The sequence below is a fragment of the Euprymna scolopes genome, chromosome 11, assembly GCF_053919585.1.
Source record: "Euprymna scolopes isolate OS-2025 chromosome 11, ASM5391958v1, whole genome shotgun sequence".
In the NCBI taxonomy this organism is placed as follows: Eukaryota; Metazoa; Mollusca; class Cephalopoda; order Sepiida; family Sepiolidae; genus Euprymna; species Euprymna scolopes.
The window spans coordinates 94,799,176-94,815,279 of record NC_136492.1 but is presented as its reverse complement, the minus strand read 5'-3'; the positions used below and the strand labels follow the sequence as shown (position 1 = coordinate 94,815,279).

Genomic DNA, 16,104 nt, shown 5'->3' with positions numbered 1-16,104 from the left:
TTTCATAATATTTGCTAATATTTTCCTCCGAGGAGATGTATAAACATCGAAAACTCATGGGTTAAGGAAATATATCTTACTATACTGTATTCTTTGTCTTGCATACAATTAAATTTCTATATTTGAAATTTCAGTTTTTTCAAATTGCAAATTTTAAGTTCAAAAATTATGACATATATATATATATATATATATATATATTTATATATATATATATATATATATATATATATATATATATATGGTGTGTGTGTGTAATTGTAATTGTAATTATTATGTTGCAAATTATTGTATTATTTGTGTGTTGAGGTAAAAAGAAGATGTATGTTTATGAGATAAATGTCTGGTGTGTATGATTTCTGCTTTTTTATACTGGAAAATATTTGTGTGGCTTTTTTAACATATAATATAAAATATGCTTGATATTGCAAGGTTTTTAACGTATTGATGATGTCTTTTTCATTCTCGTCCAAATATTCTGAACTGCGAATTCTGAATACATGCAGGAAAACACAATCATCATACCTGTTTTTATTTTGCTATTTTGGTGTGAGTAGAAAATTTGTATAATTACAAATATAAAGATTAATTTATAAAAAGGTTTAATACAGAACGTTATTTCAGCCACACCCAATGAAACTGTACTACCAAATAAATACATAGATGCCTTGAACCACCCAGCGAATTACAAGAATATAATTATATCATTAACTGATAAAGATGGTTGCATAGAATAATAGGAAAAACACGTATCTGGAGAAAGTTTCTACACTGTTAGCACACAGGGGCACATAACACTGTTGGCACACAGGGACACATATACCAACACTGATTTAAAAACAATAAATAGAAGTATTGAGATATTCAATGATATCTTTTAAAAACTTATAAAAAAACAACAACACTTAAACATTATACATTGAATACCACCCCAATATTCCGCCAGTATATGGCCTCCCCAAAACGTAAAAATCGGATATCCCTATGCGCCCTATGATATCTGGCATTGTAAGAGTCATATTCAACATTCTAATGGACACCTCCTATCATAAAGAACTCATATCAGCACATAAATAACTCCGAAGATTTACTCTATAAGATTAAAAAAAACATAATTAGGCATAATAACACTATCCAAAGGTTATATACAACATCGTTATATACTAATACCCCTATTAGAAAATGTTAACATTTCCTTCATATGCACCTAACAAAACAAACATTAACTTAGCGTTCCTTCCAGATACTTTTATAAAAATTATTAGACTTATAACTGACATGACTTTTTTTAAAACTTAATAACAATTTCTACAAGCAAAATTTCGGTCTTCCTCTGGGTAAAACTCTTACTGAGATATTATCCTGCCTTTTCTTAAAAACCCTAGAATATGACCTTTCAAATTTAGATTATCTTCAAACACAGAATATTTTACTTACACTGACGACATTTTAATTTTTCTCCCTGAAAACACACACATAGAAAATATTAAAGACAAATAAGATTCAGCTGAACGCTCCATAAAGTTTACCTACGAAAAAGAAAACAATCACTTATTACCTTTTCTAGATAAAAAAAAAATTATATAATCTAATTATAAACTATCTTTCAAAGTTCAACATGAAACTAAACACAAATATGATTACATACATTTCTAATCACATCATATTAACAAAATAAAAACAGGTATGTTAATTAGTTTCTTTTTACATGCATTCAGAATTTGCATTCCTGAATATCTGAACGCAGAATACAAATACCCCACAAATACTTTGAAAACCTTACAATATCCCATATATTTGATATTAAAGGCAAAGAAAAAAGACACACACATTTTTTCCAGGATAAATAAGCAAAAATCATGAGATCAGACATTTGTCGCATAAACAGACATCTTATACCTACGCACACCAACAATACAATAATTTGCAACGCACTAAATAAACTAGGAATTTTAGTCATGCAAAAGATATCACAAACTATAAAACACACATTAAAAACAAGAAAAAATGTCCGATATAAATAACTATATATATATATATATATATAATTATATATATATATATGTATATATACATATATATATATATATATATATATATATATATTATACATATACCATACTTACAATTATACGAGTAGCCAAATTTAATATTGAAATGCTCATATCTTTGGTTCTATGGGATGAAACTACATGAATATTTTCAGTACTTTTGATGATTTTGACACTATTTATGGTTACAATTTTATGACAATTGGTAAAAAAATTTATATTTTCAAACCAATAAAATATGCCGAAATTTGCCTACGTTTGTATATGTAGTGTTCTGCAGGTCAACATTAGTTTTGCTGCTTCGGTTGTGTCCCTTGTGGCCTTGCTAGGCCACTTATTCACTGATACGTTACACAAAGTAGGAAGTTCATGTTATTCTCATTATCAACTATTTACAAGATATGCAATCTACATCATTTTTCTAATGGTATAATCAAAATGACGACAGTGAAACATTGTTGTTATCATTCTATATTTTCCCATGTAAGATCATGTCATACGCTTTACGGATTTTTCGATTTAAGATGAATGATTCTTATGAAAAACAACTTCCGGACGCCAATTGGAAGATCGCCGACATAAATCCTCCAGCTCTTTATCCGCTTCCATCTTCATCCTGATTTACATTCTTAAATATGTATCTTTACTCTGAAAAGAGGTTTGGTTCTAGGAAAGGGGCGTGCATATTTTCTGTAGAGGTAGTATGTTTAAACTAGATCTTATATACATGTTTCCTCTCAGGAATATTAACAAATACTTGCTTAGTATGCGCATTTATTCTCGCTTTCTAAGACCGTTACTATTACGTCTCAGTATAAACATATTAATACATTTCTGAATATAAGATTTGACCATATAATTAGTTTTTTACGGTACAATCGATTAATCCATTAGCTTCTACACTGTGATCTCATTACGTCATTTGAACGAAGTTGTAAAAAAGTTGATGTAACTTGCTAAAGAAAATAGATAGTATATCCTACTTGGTCATTGCTAAGGGAACGAAATCAAGCCAACTTCATCTATTAGATAATGGGTACTGTTCGAAATACTGTACGAATTATTGAGTTTAATTTAAACATTTTCAAGTTTAACAAGACGCGCCTGAATATGTCAGAAGTTAGATCAGTCGAGACTATGTGAGAATTACATCCAAAATCAGAACATTGTCTGAATACCTTAATCTAAAAAAATCCTGACATACTACATCCTACAATTGTTTACGTTCAATGTATTATCTTTTGTTCGCATTTTAATACATGGTAAACGTTAAAACAAGCCGTCTACTTGGAATCAACCAAGATCTCTATTTATAAATTGTATCCAAAATTAAAAGTAGGCCCGTAATGTAATTAAGGCGTTTTGTTAGTAAACGCGTTTCTTGTTAGGACATTGGTCTGTTTTTGAAGGCTCAGCAAAGTTACCATCTACTCAAAATGCTCACAAAACAGTGCACAGTAAAAATGTCAAAATATAGTGGTTCCAGAGAGGTACATGTAATTATTTAATCGGATTTAGCAATATAGACTTTGGAAAATCGTTTTACAATGTATGAATCTGAAATGCACATATTTATCGTCCGTCAGATATGTGGGCAACTGTTTTAACTGACATATCTAATGTAAATATGTAGATTATTTTTTAAAGCGCATATTTTTTTTAATATACTATAAATCTACTAGACGTGTTCGCTCGTTAAACGGGCAAAAGTTATAGCCCGTCGACTTTGAATAAGTGCTTTATGCCAAATTTATGTTTTAATATGAATATGTGGAATTTTCGAACATACCATAATTTCGTAGAACTTCTGGAACGTGCTACGTTTAATGTCATAAAGCAGGCGATTAGTTGTTAGTGTCACAGTCTGAGTATGATAGATATTAATCGCACTGAGTTTGTCCCCTTCGCATTTCGCGTCTTGGCGTTATATACATACACACTTTTATATATTATTTTTATGAAATGAAAAACACGCCGATGCCGAACGTATTTCGATAGGCCTCTTATATATATATATATATATATATATATATATATATATATATATATATATATTACACATGAATCACAGCTAGGAAGCCACTCGAGGATAAGGGTTAATGCGTATACATTAGTAAATGTGGTTATAGCGTAGTAAACATAAGTAGTGGGGATTTTCTAAATTCGATTACTTAGGGAGACGGTTCATCAAGAACTTCTTTATGTTGGACTTGAAGACAATCAAATTGTAGTCAGCTTGAAAGCAGGCAAACGGAAGAGAGTTCCACAGGCGTGTAGTTCTAAGAAAGAAGCTTTGTTCATGGAATCTACATTTAGGTTTAGGCACAGATAAAGAGTGTGGGAAATTATTGATAGTGGTTTTGGCTAGCGAGTGTTTTACTCATCCTGGAATACATTCGCTCGTATGTTATTTATTCTTACAACCTTTCTTTTCTAAAGGCAGCGCAATAAGATGTTGACATCTAACATATTGGTATTATCGTAATTTAGCATGAAAAATGTTATATTGACCACACATATAATCATATAACACACACAGTTATGATAGTCGTGATACTAGAGTTTGATCTGACAAAATCGTCTCTTTTTATGGAAGAATACACAACAAGGAGAATGATTACAACATCGCATGGAATAAACTTTAGCAAGTTGTTAATTTATGTATTTTTTATATATTTTTCAAATTATGTATTTATCAATATAAATATTCTGACTTAAATGTTTATGAAAATATGATAGTTTAGCAGAACATGTCCAGCAAAAGTAAAAATTTCATAAGTATATAATGTAATTTTTTTTTTTTTAAGTCATAATGACTCCAGGGAGTTTCTGAAAGTACAAATTAAAGAGGTTTCCTGAACATTACTATAACCAAGTTGTTACCCCCCCACACACACACCAATAATTTTGGAGTAAGTAGTGAAAAAATCAAAAAAAATCAGAAGGCCACCTAAGCAATACTGAAAACACAAAATAAAAGTAAGGTAGCTTTCAGAGCGCTAGTTGAACCATGTTTATGTTCTAGGAAAAAAAACTATTTTAAGCGAGTACTTAAAAATAATAAAATTGAGGAGGCCTCTAGAGTACTACTAAAATAAAGTTTTTATCCCTCTAGAAGAAAATTATTTTTAAGTAATCAATAGGAAACTAACTCAGTGGGCTTCTAAAACGTTACTAGAAACACTAATGAGACATCCAGCGCATTACTAAACTTATATTCAAGTATTTATTCACTGTTTAAAAATAAAACTATACGATAAATTTATGCGACTTTGTGAGGAAAAATGCTGGAAAGCTATATATTTTGGTTTCGATTCTAGCTGATGGAACCCAAATCATATTATTTCTTTCTCATCTTAAGTCACTACTATATATTATGTAAAATATAATAATCAACATAGTATTGGCTCTATAATAATAGATACGAAATTTGCATGAATTCAGATAATACATTTAAGCGTAATTTTAAGACCGGGTCATGCCGGGTATGGGCACTACTATATATTAGGGACAATATGATAATATAGAGGGATTTAGCTTTATAGCTATAATGAATGCAATACATACATTAATTAAAATATATTTAAGCGTATTTGACGCCCGAACAACGCCGAGCACCCTGCATGATTTTGCTTAGCTCTCATTCTATGTAAGAACGGTCTCTGCCAACTTACTCTGTAAATGGAGACCGGAATTGCCATGTAAAATACATAGTCATGTTTTCTTTTTTATAACGAAAGCATCATCGTCGCAATTTTTATGCTTATACTTTTGTTATGATGCGGTGTTTACGTAATGACGCACAAATAATGTAGCAATGAACAGATGTGATTATTTTATGACGTCGGTAAATGGTTTGACAGTGACTGGATAAACTATTATAATCCTGTATTCTGTATTGAATATAGCAAAACCGTGAACAGTAGTGTTAATCTTTGAATTTTGCTTTGCAGTAATATATCAAAGAAATAGAATTCTTAGTCAATATCTTAAACAAAGGGTTGATAATCTAAATGCAAACTTTCTCCTGACAATGGAGGTTAATAAAAACTGAAAGAGTTATCTTCTCTGTAACATAGACACAGGTGTGTATAGATGTTTTTGTCTAGAAGTATATTTATTCACATATTAAAGATGGCTGTGGCAAGAATACACATTAATCTCATTATTTATTTGGTTGATAATTATTTGATTTGCTTCTATCTCTTTTATAACCACTCTACATGTATTAGTGTTATTGAATACGGGAAATCATCATTTTTAATAGTTAGTGGGAATTAATTGATCAATAAACATTTCGTTGCTGTTACGAAACGGAACAGATACAATTAGATTTGAACCCGGTTTGTCATTTGCATAACCTGGGACCGGTAATACTTACTTGAATACGCGTTTGGAGGTGAATATCGAATACTTGTGTCCAATGCACATTGCTAGAGGCTAGTTTAAATAAATACACTTATGTAGTTCAACAGTTTTATTTTTATTGTTATGGAAGATTGGATTTTAAATTGAATGGATATTGCAAATGGAGCGAAAAATTGAAAACTTGAAAATGGAATAGAACTCAAATATAAAATACAATAAAAGCAATTCCCATCTTCATTCTCCATTATTGTCACCATAACTATTTATTTAAATATATTCCTAGTAATCCGTGCCATGCATTTCTAGATATAGATGAGATATTACACTTATTTATTAGCAAGTCAGTCCATATACATTTTGCCAATTTTCATTAAATTGTTGCTTCAGTTTTTTTTTATCTTTTACAAAATACCTTACTCTTTAAAATGTATATCCAATGTTGTAAGCAATAAGGTTGTAAGTAACCTTAATACTGTAGGTATACTTTTCTTTGACAAATATTGGCATTCAAAAAATACATGTTGGGTATGATGCATTTTTATAAATATTTAGCTTTACTAAAGCTGAATACGTCATGATTTCTTTGACACACCATTTTTTTCATCACTGATATTAAGAGACATTAAGACTAGTCAGTACAAATTAGGTTAGTATTTATGAATAACTGGCGCTGTATGAGGAAGGACGCCGCACAATTCTTACAAAACACCACATCGTCAAAATAAAAGGTGTATCTGGACAATGAGCCGAACCATTGCTTACCTGTGGTTGCAGAATAGTATGGGACAACTTAGGCCCTGTTTGCTGTGCAAGATGGTGTCTCGAAAACAACACTTGCTGGAAGAGTGGTGATAGTCTCACCACTATCATTCATGAAAATAAAATTATGACATAGAAAAAAATTGACTTGATTAAATAATATAATATCAAACCCATTTTCCAAACAGCTTTGCTTAATCACGTTGACTTGTTTACTTACACGTATGTCATCTTTAATATAATACATATATTCATAATAAAATACTATTATCACGCTGAAACTGAACTTGATTATCAAATTAAAACCAGTATCTTCTGGGCGTAGATCAAAACGTAGGGTGCTTACTGTATTCGTCTTCGTTGTAGTTTTAGTTTGGTAAACATATTCCGACTGATAGGGCCACTGATCCCAGATAATCATCCATACGTCATTTTGTCACATATACTAGCTAGGTTCAGATTCAATTAACCCTGGTGTTGTATGCGAAAAAATCTCTCAAAATGTCTATCATTGAAAATACATATACATACACCGCTATATATATATATATATATATATATATATATATATATATATATATATATATATATTTGTATCGTAATAATAAGTTCGCATTTGCCTATTTAAATCTTGAATTCATAAATCATGGCGTGTTTCTGAACGTTCGAGACAAAGATTGCTAATTAATATTATTTGGATTATTTGAACTAATTTGTTCATCTTGACTGTCATTTTTCAGGTGGAGTTGTCGAACTTTGAAATTTGCAGTGTATCTCGAGAGGAAAACTTTAATTAATCTATAGAAGTACTATGTTCTTGTACCGCTCTAGTTTCGACAGTCATGACCGAGTAATGGTCCTAATTAATGTGTATTCGTATCTTGTCCGCATTAACTCCTTGCGTAGTGGTATTTGGTAAAATTCACTTCTGGAGGTTTAAATTTCAATTCTTAATGCAGGATATATATATATATATATATATATATATATATATATATATATATATATATATATACTTTAGTCATAAATAGCAACCTATTGTTGCCTGATGAGCTGATGAGGGTGTTTCTAGTTTCAACGCTGATGGAAATTAAAATATAAAGTGTGCAGATGTGCTATTGGTTAAAAGAAGTAAGTGTTGACTAAAGTCCAACACAAATGGGCTTTTATTATTATACGTCATGTGAAAAGATAAGAAACTTTCCGAAAAAAGAACAACCATCCAATTATTCTCTCTAATTTACTACGATTCGAAACCGCTGAGATATTCAAAATGATTTCAGTATTATTAACTTCCGCACTTCCTCTAAAATATTCGTATTCAATCGAAAATCTATTATTGAAATGATTTTCTCAGTTTAAAATAAATACGTAGATTTATTGTGTTTAAATATAAACGGAATATTCCGAAACGTGTGAAGTCAATACGGAGACCTTTGCGTTGGAAGATCGATGAAGTGAATGACATTTATTCAATTTCTCTTCGATTCCTCAGATCAGATTCTATTGATAAAAGTGTTTTTCATAAAATTGGTCTTTGTTTCCCAAAGGGAAAAACAGCTGAAAATGAAGATGGTCACGAATAAATTCACTGATCGTTCCCACTGCAGGAGGAGTGCTAATAAAATAGAAAATCGTTCAGGCGAACACATGTGTTCGTTTCTAATTCCAATAAACCATTATTGATGGATAATTAGAAGAGGCAATAAGGAAGAAAAGAGATTAATGTATCGATCTCTTCTTAAATCCTCCTATTATTGTCCAAAGTAATTGAATAAAATAGGAGTGACGAACACTTTCTAATAAACAGGAAATTGGTGGTATCATATTTTCACAAAGAGAACTATTACGAAATCACATTTATATAGACTAGCTCATATATATAAATATATGTATATATATATATTTATATAAATATATGTTTATATATATATTTATATGCGTGTGTGTGTGTGTAATATTGCCGAGCTTATTATATCCTGACAAGTTCTATATAAAAAAGCTATATTCTTTAATTCCACGTGATATATATATATATATATATATATATATATATATATATATATATATATATATAAAGCCGATATTTTATGTTTGTGCACAGGTAGTGTTTTAATTCTTATCTCTAGATAATAGAATATTCGCCGATCATTTAATATAACTAGATGCGTGTGTCTAAAAGTGTCATTATTTCAGGCTGTTTAAAGTGCCACGCACATTAAGTCGTGCAGCTGATAAAACGCATTCGGCATTTCTAGTTCGGCTTCATCGAAATCGTATTTATGATTAATCAATTAAAACTCTCTCCATCGATTTTAACGTTTGCCTTTTTTCATTAATGGAAGATGGTCCAAAATAATCCAAAAGGCCGAAATCAATTGAATATATATATATATATATATATATATATATATATATATATATATATATATATATATATATATATATATACTAGAATAATTATTAAATACCTACAGACAGTGCTGTTTCATCCTTTCGGAAATCTTAAGTGCAGGGTGCCACGATAAACGTCAGTCTATAGATACGAACCTGGCGACAGAAGCCTTCTTAGGCTACCGTTAACCGCGACAAATGCTGTTGATTTAAAACATTAATTTTTAAATGCCTTTAAACGTCTGTCAGACTGATCTAATCATTATAAGAACTAAATTGACCGACCTTAATTCAACTAAAGTGCTCAACGATAAAAAAAACGAATATCTTAAAGGAACTTATTTACTATAATAATTATTAAATATCTACAGACCCTTGCGATTTATCTTTTCAGAAATCATCAGTGCAGGGTGATAGATTCGAACAAGGCGAGAGAAACCATCCCTGGCTTCATTAACGAGGACATCAATATATATATATATATATATATATATATATATATATATATATATATATATATATATATTATAAGGTAAAATTAAAAGCCAAGAACAATGCGAGATTTTTTTTTTATATAGAGTAAAATTAAATGCAAACAAAAGAAATAAAGTTCTTTTTTTTGTTGTTCGTTTTTTCTTTTTCACACAAATTTTAACTCTAAACAACAGTATTTTTTTTTCTGTTGTATTCAATGGTGATATAAATCTCAATATATTTCAGACTTATTAGTCCATTTTCAAGAGAAGACAGCGGAAGAGTGTTCAAAATTGGAAAAGTAGCCGCAGAGTTTGCCACGTGATACCGCGAAATATAGAACAAAAAATGACGTTAGGAGAACGTTAAAATAAATCAGTTGATGTTTGAAATACTTGTTGCGTTTGTGAATCAAGGGAGATGACTATTCAAGCAAGGTTTTTTTTTTTTTAATTATTGTTTTTCTTATGTTTTAAACTTATATTATAAAAGCGGAGCTCAATTCCAGTCTATTGTTTAGTGTGGGAGTATTTTTTGAAATAATTAAAGATTCGAGGATACGAAGTTGACCTACGTTTCTTGAAGAAGCAAGAATGTTGATATGAAAATCTGGTTCTGAATTAATGCAAGTGCGAATATGTTTATAGAACGACGAAGCAGTATTGTTTAAGTGCTCTTTAATGCGGTGATGAAGCAATCTGGTAGTGCTTCCGATGTAAGATGCACTGCATTTAGCGCATTGTAGGTCGTAAACAACGTGGTTCTTAAAGCATAAACCTGTGTGTGATATTGGGCAATTAGAGAGTGAACAAGGAGAAGGTGTATGCGATGGATGTTTTCGGTTGAGCTGTTGTCTTAAAGTAGATCCAGTGTGGATGAGTTGAATGTTGAGCCCCTCGCTGCGGATGGCTTTTCGGATTGAAGATGAGATTTTGTCACTGAGGAAGGGTAGTTTTAGAAAACAATTGTTAGAGAAGGGTCGAGTGTTGCTTTTTTTCTTTTTAAGTGAGGATAGGATCGTATTAGGGTAGCCGTTTAGTGAGAGGGTCTGTAGGAAATTGTTAGTGCGTGTATGTTTGTCGGAGATGTTAGTGCATTTGTCTTGTATGCGTGAGATTTCGGCATGTGCGTAGTTTAGTTTGTCCTTGAGAGGTAGCGCAGATTTGAAATGTACGAAGAGGCGTTTGCTGGCGGGTTTTCTGTAGAATTCAATACACCTCCATTCCTGCACATCTAGCCATTAATCTCATGGCAGACATTATAGCATCTAAAAACCCACAATGCTTCGGAATTACTCCAGGAGATCTCTTACAACTCCTCCGTATTATAGTAGACAACACTTACTTTACTTTCCTACAAAACACGTTCAAACAAGTATCTGGACTACCCATGGGCTCCAGTCTATCCGGTATTCTTGCCATTGCTTATATGGACCAACTCGAAAGACACACCCTTAGTACCTGCTATTCTTATCTCCTTTTTACTAGATATATCTATGACATTTTAATTATCACATACTCCCGCGAAGAAGCTATTAACATTTTCCACAAATTCAATAACGCCGACCCAAACTTAAAATTTACTATAGAACACCCAGACTCTTCGGAATCTCTTTCTCTACTTGATTTTAAAATACAAATTAAAAAAAAAATGGTGCCATATGCACTGAATTCTACAGAAAACCCGCCAGCAAACGCCTCTTCGTACATTTCAAATCTGCGCTACCTCTCAAGGACAAACTAAACTACGCACATGCCGAAATCTCACGCATACAAGACAAATGCACTAACATCTCCGACAAACATACACACACTAACAATTTCCTACAGACCCTCTCACTAAACGGCTACCCTAATACGATCCTATCCTCACTTAAAAAGAAAAAAACGCAACACCCGACCCTTCTCTAACAATTGTTTTCTAAAACTACCCTTCCTCAGTGACAAAATCTCATCTTCAATCCGAAAAGCCATCCGCAGCGAGGGGCTCAACATTCAACTCATCCACACTGGATCTACTTTAAGACAACAGCTCAACCGAAAACATCCATCGCATACACCTTCCCCTTGTTCACTCTCTAATTGCCCAATATCACACACAGGTTTATGCTTTAAGAACCACGTTGTTTACGACCTACAATGCGCTAAATGCAGTGCATCTTACATCGGAAGCACTACCAGATTGCTTCATCACCGCATTAAAGAGCACTTAAACAATACTGCTTCGTCGTTCTATAAACATATTCGCACTTGCATTAATTCAGAACTAGATTTTCATATCAACATTCTTGCTTCTTCAAGAAACGTAGGTCAACTTCGTATCCTCGAATCTTTAATTATTTCAAAAAATACTCCCACACTAAACTATAGACTGGAATTGAGCTCCGCTTTTATAATATAAGTTTAAAACATAAGAAAAACAATAATTAAAAAAAAAATAAAAAAAACCTTGCTTGAATAGTCATCTCCCTTGATTCACAAACGCAACAAGTATTTCAAACATCAACTGATTTATTTTAACGTTCTCCTAACGTCATTTTTTGTTCTATATTTCGCGGTATCACGTGGCAAACTCTGCGGCTACTTTTCCAATTTTGAACACTCTTCCGCTGTCTTCTCTTGAAAATGGACTAATAAGTCTGAAATATATTGAGATTTATATCACCATTGAATACAACAGAAAAAAAAATTACTGTTGTTTAGAGTTAAAATTTGTGTGAAAAAGAAAAAACGAACAACAAAAAAAAGAACTTTATTTCTTTTGTTTGCATTTAATTTTACTCTATATAAAAAAAAATCTCGCATTGTTCTTGGCTTTTAATTTTACCTTATAATTTTCTTCAACAATGCTTCAAGCAAACTACAACCTACTTATATATATATATATATATATATATATATATATGTGTGTGTGTGTGTGCGTGTGTGTGTGTATGTGTGTGTGTAGTAAGTTATGAAAATATATATGCCTATTAAGTCAGTGGCAATTAAGCTACACAGAATATTTTGTGTGTTATTCTCGTAAGAATTCGTCAGGCTTTTGCGAAAAGTTGTGGATATCGCGCATTTTTATATACGCCCATTCTATTGAATTTTCCGGTTAGCCAATAAGCTTCCTAATTGCCACCTAACCCATTCTAACCAGCCAATGGACGACCACTTACAGGACAAAGGTACAATTTACCTCAGGTTCACTTCTTATATATATATATATATATATATATATATATATATATATATATATATATATATATAGTGCAAAACTTTGTTGAAATCTTTTTTATAACTTTTGTGTATTTTCTCCTGGAGTTTTTTCATTACAGCTTATATATATATATAAATATATATATATATATATATATATATATATATATATATATATATATATATATATATATTTGTGGGGAACAAAATGTTTATATTGCAATTATGAATGGTAGAATTGTTTTATCAATAGTCATAGTTATAAGATACAGGGGAAAAAAGGGGAGGCCAGGTGACTATTTCGCCTTCACTATTTTAGAACTGGGTCGAGGGATTTTTTTAAAAATAAAATCGAGAGAAACACTAGCGGGAAACTACACCCTTAAAATAAAGTAACGTTATAGTGTACTAACGAGCAAAAAAGGGCTATAAATCTAAAATAAAGCTACGTGTGATCTATGTCCAATGAGAGAATATCCTAAAGACTAATAACGTTCAACGCAATGTCTCGTTTGCAGAGAATAATTAAATCATTTTTATTAAATAATTATGTGCATACGTATATATTTATATATGTAACGAAATGTATATATTATATATGTAACGAAATGTATATATTATATATGTAACGATATATGTAATATCTATTCTGATGCTACACTTCACCTTTTCTGTCCTTGGTCAGTAGAGTAGAAATCCATCATGATGGAGAAATTCTTTATGACTGATACAATTTTTATCCCTGTTCTTACCCAGAGTGATCCTCTTCGGGGAGCTGGATTTCTCTATATAAAAAACCGACCTTCTGTCTTACTCTGCTCTTATGAAGAGGCAAGTAAATAGGAACTACCACTTGTTAAAGAGGAATGGCGTCTATGAATTGCACATTAGTCCCTCTGAATACTACAGATATAAGATCAGCTCAATAGTCCTTAATATATATAATAGATTATCTTTATCATTATTTTGGTTTGTAATCCTCTTCATCCCATTCTGCTGATTCGAATATATCTAAAGAAATTAGACACTGTCTTTGAAACGATCGCACACTGTCCTTCGTTGTTGTTTCCTTTAATTTTGTTTTGATTAGTTAAAATATGTTAATGAATATATGCTTATTAATTTAATTCACTACTTCACATTCAATCAATTTATATGCATATATATATGTATATATATATTTATATATATATATATGTATATATATATATATATACGTAGACATATGAGGCCGTTTTAAATATAAAACTGTGACTTTTAATCTTTGAACCTTTTAAATTTTACATAAATTATAATCTATATATATACTTAAATTAATATGCATTAATTTCAGTATCACAATTATTTAAATTGGTTATACCTATCATTTTGAAGTTAACAATTGAACGGGAAAATCACTATAGAATATGGTATTCAAATGTTTGATTTGATATAACATTATAATTATTTCGATCTCATCATTTGCGCAGAGAAGGCATTGTTTAATAGATTGAAAAATTATATCTTTCAGGAAAATGTCCCCCACTTTAATCGATTCCGCAGACAGATATCCGTCTATATTTCAATTGCGTTTCTAATCAGAGTTTTATGTGCAAATCGACTGTAAAAGTACGAGCAGCAATCAAATGTCTTCGACCTCAACTTAGCATATCCTTATTAGCTTGATTGATGTAGTCGCGTTCTATGGAATCGACTATGCCCAGGATACCCTGATCCTTCTATTAATTCTTACACGGCAGTGAGCAAATCTTGTAGTGTGAAGTCAGGAAAAAAAAGGCTGAAATTGGCTGTACTTCGGGATGATTACTGTAATTGCAGAGGATACGAAGGATAAAATATATTGGTCGTGTGTCAGGAAACGGTGTGGATTTTAAGCATTATGATGTGATTATGGGTGATTCGATATGTTACACGACAGCAAACCAAAATAGTATGGCATCGCTTTTGTTATGCCAACACAAAATAAAGAATAATCTGAAGAACGTTCGATAAGAAGCAGTGAAGAAATCATGCTGTATCTGGTTGAAAAATAAAATGATAAGTTTTGGATAGAAGACTAACGTACACTAATACTGATATAACTTCTCGAAGGAGGCGTTACTACTTTAGAAATACAGTAGATGTAAAAGGTACAGCGGGTTTCCGTCACAGGTCTATTGAATACTGTGCACAGTAAACAGTGTGTTAAAATTCTTATTACTATTAATATTATTAGTATTATTAATGTTATTATTATTATTAATGTTATTATTATTAATGTTATTAATATTAATATTATTATCATTATTAATATTATTATTAATATTTCCATTATTATTATTAATATTATTATAATTACTATTATTATAATAATAATAATAATAATAATAATAATAATAATTATTATTATTATTATTATTATTATTATTATTATTTCTTCTTATTTTTTCTCTCCGTTTTCTTCATTACTTTCATTTTGTTCTTATTTTTTGTCTTTCCTTCTTATTTCTCGTCGTTGTCGTCGTCATCTTGCGTATATCATCGAACATTCAACAAGCCAGTTCAGAACATTATCGTTCAGGTCAATTAAGCAGCGTTCACCATTTGGTAACCGATGTTAGAAACAGCTGCTTATTTTGTGTTGGTAAGTTTTCAAATAACCAGCATACGCCCAGTGTGTACAACCCACGCTTTTACCGCCCATATCCCTGTATTAAAGCGTCACATACCTCTATTAACTCAATTGGTAATAATGCAATTCAATGATGGCCAGTAACACCATTTTGATGTAAGGTGATTAAGACTAATAGTCTTTCATCTTGCATCCTGAAATGTGGAAATTTCTATTACGCGGAATGGCACAAAGGCGTTTGTGA

The 16,104-nt window shown here is 31.0% G+C and overlaps 1 protein-coding gene across 4 annotated transcripts in view; it reads left to right on the top strand.

The window, feature by feature from the left end:
- The window catches only part of LOC145287971 (QRFP-like peptide receptor), a 578,499-nt gene that overhangs the window by 322,484 nt on the left and 239,911 nt on the right, over window positions 1–16,104 (top strand). The window lies entirely within an intron of this gene.